Source organism: Macrotis lagotis, chromosome 1, assembly GCF_037893015.1.
Source record: "Macrotis lagotis isolate mMagLag1 chromosome 1, bilby.v1.9.chrom.fasta, whole genome shotgun sequence".
Classification (NCBI taxonomy): domain Eukaryota; kingdom Metazoa; phylum Chordata; class Mammalia; order Peramelemorphia; family Peramelidae; genus Macrotis; species Macrotis lagotis.
The window spans coordinates 506,998,268-507,009,352 of record NC_133658.1 but is presented as its reverse complement, the minus strand read 5'-3'; the positions used below and the strand labels follow the sequence as shown (position 1 = coordinate 507,009,352).

Below are 11,085 nucleotides of genomic sequence, written 5' to 3'. Positions count from 1 at the left end.
ATACCTGGGATGCTGAAGATTAGGAATCTTGGCAATCCAAAATTTACAAAGAGCCAAGAAAACCTATGTGTGGTGGTGGTGGTGGGGGAATTTAAGGATTTAAGGGCAGGAAGGGGAAGTATACAACTAGACTATGGCAGATTTTCAAAGATCATATATATATACATATGCTAGTATTTAAATAATCCTTCCAGATTTACAAAGCACTTTACATATATCTCATTTGCTTCCTTGCAACAATCATGGATGTTATTAGGTTTATTTTACAGATAAGGAAACAGGTTGAGAAAGGTTAGATGATTTGCCCTAGGTCACAGTGAGTGTCTAAGGTAGGATTCCAACCCAGGTCCTCCCTTCCTAACTCTAAATCCAAAGTTCTCTTCATTGCCCCACCTGCTGCTTAATATTTAGGAAATATGTCAGGAAACAGAGATTGAACCAGTGATGTGGGACAAGAAGTAGGAATGGACAGCCTGAAGAACTGAAGTCCACAAAATGTAACAAGGACTAGAAGGTCTCCCACCCCACTGACTGGACCTCTTCTGAAGGATTTTTAGAAGAGTACAAGGATTTCATTGTATGAAAAGGTATGTGTGGTTTATGATCTGCACTGATGGAGAGAATGAAATGAGCACAGGAGATCACAGATTCAGTAACACATAAACTGAAAACACTGTATCACAGTCTGTTAAAGACTTCTTTGTTGTGAACCTCATTCAAAAAAAAGACTAGAAATATTGTTCTAACTCTCACAGGGTAAAGGCATAGTGTATCAATTAACAAGCATTTATTAAATCTACTGGGCACCAGGAACTGAAATGAGCCCTGGGAATACAAAGACAAAAATGAAAAAATCCCTACCTTCAAGAAGTCCATAATACACAAAATAACGTAAGTACATATATGTATAAATACATATAAGAATATACAAAACAAATTCAAGTTAATTATAAGGGAGAATCAGGAAAGCACAATAGCAAGGTCCATGGTCTTTCACTTAAATCATTTTAGGAATATAATCAGTTCTCAATTATCTGACTGCAGACTTTTGGTTTACTGCTTAAAAGTTTCTTCTCTCCACTAAGCTAGGCTAGAAATAGATTCTAACCTCCTTCAAAATAACATGCCACAAAGACTACAGTTTCAGTCCTACTTTGAGAATTCAGGAGCATTAAATATCAAGGAAAGATTTTGATTTGCAGTAAACAGTAGTAACTTGCATTATTACCTACCCTGATATTATACACACATGTATATAAGTTTGTATGTATATGTCATAAGACATTTTATTCAGTTATTTCATATATATATCCTACATACCTAGGATGCACACACACACACCTAAATATACACATATATGAAATTATCTTGAATAAAAAAAGTTAATGTCATTGTTTTTTGGAGCATTTACAAAGATGGTATTTTAACAGGATTAGGCAATCTCCTGCACAATCTCTTTATTTTAAAGATGAAGTATGAAGTAGAGAGTGACTTGCCCAAGATGACAATGGTTTATGAGCCGTTTACAAAGCATTATTATAGGAAACTGAGAAAATAAAATTAGTCTGTTCTTCCTTTCCTTCATTGACATCTCACTTAGTTCACATTAGCCTGCCAAGTACTGTATATGTAATCTCATGCTAAAGCTAAACCTAAAGAGTGCTCAAAAAGAAACTGGAAATAAAGTAGTCATTACTATCCTAAGTTAGTACATTTATCAGCACCTATTACATGCATGGCTAAGCACTGGGTATATGAAAAGATGCAAAAACCATTCCAGTCTTTAAGGAGTTCACAATCTAAAGACTGGGGGAAGAAATGCAAACTGTGCACAAACATGTTGTATAGAATATGTCCAGTCTGTGTGCAGTTTGAAGCTTTACTAGTTTTAAACTGTACAAAGACCTTTGGGATGCTCTGTATACAAGATAAATGGAAAATAAAGAGCCATCAAGTTATAAGAAGATGACAAGTTTTATTGTTAAACACTAGTTCCTGCATAGATATCTGATATTTAGGTGCTGGTATTTAGATTTTTTTGAGATATATTAATTTATAAGCCAATCTCTCAACTTGGTTCAAACTATTTAAAAATCAAATGTTTAAATTTTAAATATCTTCTAGCATGGACATTCAAACCCAGTTGTTTAAAAAATTTTAATTGAATTAAAGCATCTCTGAGATATCATTTCACACCTCTTAGACTGGCCAATATGAACAGAAAGGACAATGACCAATGTTGTAAGGGATGTGGGAAATCTGGGACACTAATACATTATTAGTGGAGCCAATCTTTCTGGAGAGCAATTTGGAAATAGGCCCAAAGGGCAACAAAAATGTTCATACCCTTTGACCCATCATTAACACTACTGGGTCTATATGTTTAAGAGATCATGAAAAAGAGTAGAAACATCACCTGTTCAAAAATATTCATAATAGCCCACCATTTGTGGTGGCAAAAAATTGGAAATCAAGTAAATGTCCATCAATTGGGGAATGGCTTAGCAAACTGTGGTATATGTATGTCATGGAACACTATGGTTCTATTAGAAACCAGGAGGGATGGGAATTCAGGGAAGCCTGGAGGGATCTGCATGAAGTGATGCTGGGTGAGATGAGCAGAACCAGAAGAACACTGTACACCCTAACAGCGACATGGAAGTGATGATCAACCTTGATGGACTCACTCATTCCATCAGTGCAACAATCAGGGACAATTTGGGGCTGTCTGCAATGGAGAATACCATCTGTATCCGGGGAAAGAGTTGTGGAGTTTGAACAAAGACCAAGAAATAATACCTTTAATTAAAAAAAAAAAAAAAACAACCGTTATCTTATTATGTAATTTTGTTATCTCATACTTTGTTTCTTCCTTAAGGATATGATTTCTCTCTCATCGCATTCAACTTAGATCAGTGTATACCATGGAAACAATGTAAAAATTAACAGAGTGGCTTCTGGGGGGGGGATGAGATTAGGGGAAAAATTGTAAAACTCAAAATAGAAATTTAGTTTTAAAAAATTGCATTTGGTAGGTCAATTTAAAACCCTAACGGCTCTAGAATTAAAAGGTAGTTGGAGAACGGACGATAGCCTCCAAATATATTTTGCTTCTCATTCTCCAAACATCATTCCTGATTCTCCATTATGAATAAGCTCAAAAGGGTTTGAGTCAGAGTTGAAGGGCATCGGAGATGGTCGCGGATATTATTACATTGCAGCGATTTCCCGACGGGACGAAAGCGAAAGGGGTCGTCCCCCCGAACCTCGGAAGCGATCTGAGGAAAGTTTGTCCGCCGGCGGGGCGGGGCGGGGAAGGCCACGGGGCTACAGAAGGGCTCCCGGGCCGCTTCACGGCGGAGATCTTCGGGGCACGCGGCCCGGCCGCCCCGCCCCGTAGCGCCCGCAGCTTCGGGGGAGCCGCCGGCGGGGAGGCTTCACGCGGCCCCAGGCTTCCGGGGGCCCAAAAGCCGCCGGGACCTGGGGAGTGCCGGCCGGAGCCCCTCGGCCCGCGGCCCCACCGGCGGGAACCGGGCGAGCGCTCCGCTCAAGGCCGCGCGGGGACCCCGCACCCCAGGGGGGGAAGGAAACGAGGGGGGGAGCGGAAGCGCTTCCGCCCCGCCGGCGCCAGCCGGAAGCGGGGGAGGGGCGCTCGGGGCGGCGGCGGGAGGGCCCCCTCCCTCTAAGGGCACTGTCCCCCCCCAACCGGAGCCCCGGGGGGCGCTTCCCATCCGGCCGACCGACCCGAAGGCTTCCCCGAGCCGACTCACTGTCCTCGTCCTCCGGCCGGCCTCGGTCGCCGGCGCGGCCTGGGCCCCGCAGCGCCGGCCTCCTCCTCCGCGGCCTCTTTCCCAACTCCCCGCCGGCCCGAGGCTAGGTGGGAAAGGGGCTGGGCCGGGCGGGCAGAGGGGAGCGGCGCCCAGAGGCCGCCGGCGACCAATCCCGGCGCGGCGAGCCGCGGGGGGCGGGGCGGGGCGGCCGCGTGCGCCGCGGCGGCCGGGAGGCGAGCGCGGGGGCGAGCGCGGGGGCGCCGACCTGCGCGGGCCGAGCCGGGCGTGAGCGCCGCGGGGCGGGGCCCGGAGCAGAGCCGCGAGCCCCGCCCCGCCCCGCCCCCCGGGCTCCCGGGCCCGGAAGTGGCCGGAACGAGGCGCCGCCGCCGCGTCCCGGCCTCCTCTACGTGCGGGGGCGGAAGTTGGGCCCAGCCGGGCCGTGGATGCCGAGTCTGCGCTGTGCGGCGAAGGGGGCCGCGCGCCCGAGTGCCCCGGCGCCGTGCCCAGGACCGGCGGTGCCCGCCTCCGTGGAGGGTGCGGGGCGGGCCGGGAGGCGCCAGCTACCCCAGGAGCTGCACCGGGCACGGACGGCGCGGGCGCGGGCGCGGAGCCCCGGCCCCGAGAGCGGGGGACGGCAGCCCACGCAGCCTCAGACCCCGACTCATCCCAGCCCCCCACCCCATTCAGATCTGACCGCTGGACCCACGTGGCTCTCCCTAGGCCTTCCTCGGAAATGGCTGGGTGGTACAGTGGGTAGAGCACCGCCCTGGAGTCAGGCGGACCTGGGTTCAAATCCGGCCTCAGACACTTAATAATGACCTAGCTGTGTGGCCTTGGGCAAGCCACTTAACCCCGTTTGCCTTGCAAAAAAAAAAAGAAAGACAGAAAATGAAGGATAGATCTGATAGAGCAAGACCCCTTTCATTACATTTTTTTCATCAGTTCCCTTATAACTTTGACCTTTTGTTGCTTCAGATGAATTTTGTTACTATTTTTCTAGCTCTATAAAATAGGTTTTTGGTAGTTTGGTATGTCAATGAATAAGTAATTTAATTTGGGTAGAATTGCCATTTTTATTAGCTCTACCTAACTATGAACAATTCATTTTTTCCTGTGTAGAGTTTTGTATTTTTTTGGCAAGGCAGTGAGGTTAAGTGACTTGTCCAAGGTGACACAGGTAATTATTAAGTCTGAGGTTGGATTTGAACTCAGGTCTTCCTGACTCTAAGACCAGTGCTCTATTCACTGTGCCACCTAGCTGCCCCCTTTCCTATTGCTTAGATCTGGAGGTCAGAGTATTTTCTAAATTGCTTATTTAAGGAGTGAAGGAAGAATGGCTGGGATGTTGAGAACTTAACTCTAACATCCACTAAGGTCCTGGGAAGCAGGAGGGGATAATGCTTAGTCTCTAGTTCACGCATATATATCCTGAGTGTGGGGGAATGGGGTAGGTGGGCCATATCTATTATGTGGTTTTTCACAGGTTCTAGTCCCAGCACCCTGGTAACCAGATCAAGAGCTCTCCAATCTTTTTTTTTTTTAGGTTTTTGCAAGGCAGTGGGGTTAAGTGGCTTGCCCAAGGCCACACAGCTAGGTCATTATTAAGTGTCTGAGACTGGATTTGAACCTAGGTACTCCTGACTCCAGGGCCAGTGCTTTATCCACAGTGCCACCTAACCACCCCCAAGAGCTCTCCATTCTTAAGGAAATATGGCTAATGAAGTAATTAATAAACTAAGACTGGATGAATTATAATCCACAGCTGATCTTGCTCAGAATTACAACCTCGCCCATTATGCAGAGGGCCAAGGTTTGGAAAACTCTATGAATCCAGCCTTTCTAGAAGCCAAATGAGAATAAATCCCAGAAAACAGGATCTGATCACACCGCAGAGAGCCAGGTAGTTTGATACTTAATTTCCCCATGGTTCAACCTACTTAACCCCTAAACCACAGGGGGCATTAGTTGTAGTCCTCTCTCTGGTTGTCTAGTTAGATAGTCCAGGACAAGGCAGCTTGCTTTTGTTCTTGAAGACTATGACATCAGGGAGGTGGTACCATGACATACATATGAATTGGATTTGAGTGAGGGGGTGCTGTGCTTAGTCACCAATCTCACTTTCTCCTTGGGAGCCCTCTGGGTCCAGTGACTAGATATGAATCAGGACAACTGATTCATTAGGCCCGTGGATGTGAGGCAATCAGGGTTAAGTGACTTGCCTAAGATCACACACACATTTGAACTCAGGTCCTCCTAACTTCAGGGCCTACCTGCACTCTACCCATTTCTCCATCTAACTGCCCTAGATGCAATCTACTTGAGTTTTGGTTAAGTTTTTGATTATTTTTTTGGTTTCAGACACCCCTATATAGAGAAAAGAAAAAATTCTTTCAAACTGATCTCACCCTCCATATCAGAACCACTCCAAGACACTATATGCCTTGACTGTCAACTCCATCAAAGCACAGGGCTCTCAATGTTCAATCACTAGGGAAGAATAGTACTGCCCTCTATACCCCAAATACACTTTTTTGCTGTGGAGCACAATAGGGAAGGTTATGTTATCACAGAAATAAAGGTCCAATGGAGTATTTGCCAGATTATCTAGGATACTTTGAAAGTGGTTTCAGGGCAGGTGCATGCCAAAGCTATGAGGCTGTTCCTTTTCACAGAGCCTAGGCTCATACAACCAGTTAAACTGGATTTCACTGGGCTCAACAATGCAAACTCAATACTTTGTTTCAGCACTTTTGGCCTCAGTGTTCTGAGGTGAAAAAGAATTATAAAATGCTAAGCTGATTGCTCCAAACTCTGGGACTTTCTTAGTACTCACATGTAACTTCGGGAGATTTTCTCTATTTTTCTTCTGTGACTCTCGCAAAGGTCCCAGAATGACTCAAAGGAGAACCAAAGATATGAGATTCTAGAGCCCTTCTTTAGAAAATGGAATTGTCCTGAAACGGACAACATCATAAAAGTAAAGATGGCTCCCTTTTACAATTTTTGGGACTCCAGGGTCCAGACAATTGCTAAAAATATAACAAAGTCACTTGAAGAAGAAATTTCAGTATTATCTACAATCCACAGTCTGCTGATCACTTCAGGGTGCTATTAATTCTGCCAGCTACCAAATTGCTGAAACAGTGAAAAAATCAGCCTTGACTCTTTCCCTTCCTTCTTATGGGATGCACCCTCTATTAATATCAGAAGTTTGTGAAAACATTCCCCATACAGATCTGGGAGGGAAAAGGACATGAAAGAAACAATAATGCAGGTTTAATGAAGGTTGTATGCTTTTTTCATTTTAATTCATATATTAAACCTGCAGTGTTCCACCCCATCCCCAATGCATTACAACTGAATCAATGGAAAACTAAAGGGAAGATAATCTGAATTACTCTCACAAACTAGTGGAAACCAAAGCCAGGTAACTTTAGTCATATATCTTTTCCATATTTATATTTAATTTCCTAAACTAGAATGCAGGAAGCAATAGCTTTGGGCAAAAGGTCACCCCTTCTAAGCAAAAAAGGGTAAAGGCACAAGATGCAGCCACTCAAAGGGGAAAAACCAGGCTTTCATTGACCTCTAGTGGCTGGAGACCATAATAGCACCATGTTGAAAGGTTAGCATGCCCAGCCATATGTATCCATAAAGCAGGGACAAATTGGTTCAAGAGCTTCCTGACAGCTAGCTCAGACATTGTACCCTTAAAAGTATTTGAAGCTATTTGACATCACTAATGAGACAAAAATATATATCCATTAATTATCCCACATGATGTTGTAACAGATTCAAAGATAATGCTGGAGGAGATCTTAGAGGGCATCTCAATGGTATGGTATAGTGGAAAGCATGGGATTTGGAATCAGATGACTTTGCTTTATATTTCTGGAACTGCTACTGAATAAGTCACTTAACATCTGTAGGCTCTGGCCTCAGGTATTTAATAAGTATGTTGGATTAAATTACCTCTAAAGTCTCTTTCCAACATCTATGATTTCTTCAATTTATAAATGGGGATTGAGACTCAAAACTATTAAGGGTGACTGAAATTCACAAAATTAATATGAAAAAATTGGAGGAAATCTGAGAGGGATGGCACTAGTATTAAAGGAGATCTGGAAAGGCTTCTTGCAGAAGATAAAATTTCCAAAGGCTCCTTCAAGTGTTTCTTCTTTCAGGAAAGTTTGTCCCATTACTTATATGTGAGTACCTTCTCCCTGGAAATTACTTTCTACATTTTTTTTGTATTTAATTTTTCTATGTATTTGTTGTTCCCTTACAAATGAATTTAAGTTCTTCAAGGGCAAGAACTGTTTCTATATTGTCTTTGTAACCCTGGTATCTAACACAGTACCAGGCAGGAGCTTGATAAATTCTTGTCAAATGAATGAATCATAGGACTTACAGTTAGAAGGTCAAAAAATCATTTAGTTCAATTTTACAGATAAGGAAACTAAGTCTGAAAAAGAAATGACTTGTCACACAGATGAAAGTTATCAGTCAGATTTTGATCCCACGATGACTACAACACATTGGAAAAGACTCTCTTGTTAGGAAAGAGTGGAGGCAAAAAGAAAGCGAAATGGCAAAGGATGGACTTCAAGAGACAATGGAAGATAGAAGGGCCTGGCATGCAAAGGTATGTGAGGTCATTTAAAGGGAAATAAGACTGACAAAAACAAATCCATTAAACTTTCCACTTCTGGGGGCAGCTAGGTGGCACAGTGGATAGAGCACCGGCCTTGGAGTCAGGAGTACCTGAGTTCAAATCCAGCCTCAGACACTTAATAATTACCTAGCTGTGTGGCCTTGGGTAAGCCACTTAACCCCCATTGCCTTGAAAAATCTAAACTTTCCTCTTCATCAACATTTAGGGTTATATCACTAAGTACTTTCTTAAAAATAAGTTTATTCTCCTTAATCTTTTCTTCAAAGCTACTGTTTTTAAATCTCTTGCTTCATTTCTCCCGGGTATTCATACAGTCCCTATGAAAAATCCTTTTTTCCCCCCCCTTTCAGTATCTGTGTACAGAAAATGGATAAAACCTAGGTGCTGTGTGTTTGGGAAAGGTGTGGGAAATATCTCCTCAGGGGAAAAAAGCAATCTTAGAGTTTATAGAAATGGAAGTACTAGGTAATATAAAGTTAGATTCTGAGTATGTATTTTATTTCACAAAAGCCCACTGATTCGATCTATCTTGGAGACTTCCACTAACTTAAGAGATTTCCTATCCCACCAAAATATTCTTATGAGATTAACTACAGAAAAAAATGTCTCCACTAAAACAAACTCGATATTTGGCAACTCCTGAGACCTCAAGGTTAACACATTCTCTAAAAAATCATCTGACATCCTTTTTCTATTACTTAATGTACCAAATAAGGAAAGTGACTGAACAGCCTTACCTCATAGGCTCTTTTGCTGCCCAAAATGTTACTCTAGGATTGTGTAAATCCCAATATGTGTCTCTCTTTGCTATCCACCTGGCAAGTGCCCCTCAGTTGATGCTGAATAAATTTTTTGATCTAACCTTATTTTGAAGTCTAGTTAAAGGATCCTCCTGTAGGATCTTGGAACCTCTGGAATGAGGAATTTCCTTTCTACTTGTGGTTGTTAACAGTTACTCTCAACTTTTGGTACAACTCATTGTTATTGTGTAGTTGTTCAGTCATGTCCATCTCTCTGTGTCTCTCAGGGACCATAGCCCTCCAGGCCTTTCTATCCTTCACTATCTCTTGAAGTCTGTCAAAGTTCATGTTCATTATTTCCTTAACACTATCTCATCCTCTGCTATCCCCTTTTCCTTTTGCTTTCAATCTTTCCTAACAACGGGATATTTTCCAATGAGTCCTGTCTATTTATAATGTGGTCAAAGTATTTAAGCTTCAGCTTCAGAATTTGACCTTCCAGTAAATAGTCTGAACTAATTCTTTAAGTATTGCTTGATTTAATATTCTTGCTGTCAAAAGAATTGTCAAACCTCTTCTCTAGCACCACAATTCAAAACCAAATATTCTGTTTCACTCAGCTTCCTTATAATCCAGTGCTCTCAGCCATACCTTGCTAATGGAAAAACAGAACCTTTTTCAGCAATGATATCTGCTTTTTGTTGTGCTATCCAGGTTTGTCATAGTTTTCCTTCCAAGGAGCAAGGATCTTTAAATTTCATGGTTGTAGTACCATCTGTAGTGAGTGATCTCTGAACCCAAGAAAATAAAATCTGACACTGCTTCTATTTCTTCTCCCTTTATTTTGCCAGGAGGTGCCAGCTGCCAAGATCTTAATTTGGGGGGGGGGGGTATGTTAAATGTTAAATTTCAAACTTAACTTCAAACTTTTGGTACACTTCAACTTTTGGTATATATCTTTGTCGTAGTTTAGTTGTTCAGTTGTGTCCAACTCTTTATAATCCCATGTGCACTCCATCAAGCCCTTATCAAGAGGCTTCTTAATTCTTCTTCACTATCTGTTGTCAGAATGGTATCATCAGCATTCTTCGATTGCTGATATTGCTTCTGGCAACCTTAATTCTGGTTTTAGATAAATCCAGGCTGGCATTTCATATGATATACTCTGCGTGTAAGTAAAGTAAATAAGGTAACAATATACAGTCTTGTTGACTTCCTTTTCCAATCTTAAACCAATAAATTATTCCATATTCAGTTCTAACTATTGCTTCTTGACCTATATACAGGATCCTTAGGAGACAAGGAAGATAATCTGGTATTCCAGTCTCTTTGAAGACTTGACACATTTTGTTGAGTTCCATATAGTATGAGGTTTTAGTATAGTCAATGAAACGGAGTTGGATTTTTTTTTTTTTTTTGGAAACTCACCTACTTTCTCCAACTAGAGATCTAGATTTCTAGATTTGTAATGATTTTTTATAGTATTAAAGTTTTCCTGTGAACCTCTAGGGGACACAGTGAGTAGAATAGCAGAGCAGGTCTCCAGAGCAGGCCTGGGATATGAAAGACAGATATCTTTCCGAATTCAGATCACACACTTACTAGCTGTAGACAAGTCACTTAATCCTTATCTGCCTTAGTTCCTTATTTGTAAAATAAGCAGAAAAAGGAAATGGCGAATCATTCCAGGTCTTACCAAAAAAAACCTAAAGGGGGGGCATGAAGAGTCATACGCAAACTGAATAACAAAAACAAAAAATCTTCCTAGAGGTGCTCACTCTTCTCCCCAACTTGAATACTTTAAGAGGGGCTTTGGAGGAGCGGCTAGGTGGTGCAGTGCATAAAGCACCGGCCCTGGAGTCAGGATTCAAATCCTGTCTCAGACACTTAATAATTACCT

The 11,085-nt window shown here is 42.7% G+C and overlaps 1 protein-coding gene and 1 long non-coding RNA gene across 5 annotated transcripts in view; one reads left to right on the top strand and one right to left on the bottom strand.

Annotated features, from left to right (window-relative positions):
- The window catches only part of TMEM50B (transmembrane protein 50B), a 40,249-nt gene extending 36,308 nt beyond the window's left edge, over positions 1-3,941 (bottom strand). The window contains exon 1 of one of the 4 annotated variants that reach the window (XR_012474003.1): positions 3,771-3,932. The gene's annotated coding sequence lies outside the window, so the exon portion shown is untranslated. Of the gene's footprint in view, positions 1-3,744 lie in introns of all 4 variants that reach the window. The other 3 variants (XM_074214075.1, XM_074214074.1, XM_074214077.1) reach the window with 3 other exon arrangements.
- Positions 3,634-8,410, top strand: LOC141506893 (uncharacterized). The gene is made up of 4 exons (XR_012474004.1): positions 3,634-3,877; positions 5,533-5,670; positions 7,099-7,197; positions 8,221-8,410. It is a non-coding gene; the product is annotated as an uncharacterized LOC141506893 (long non-coding RNA).
- Positions 8,411-11,085: the final 2,675 nt, after the last annotated feature.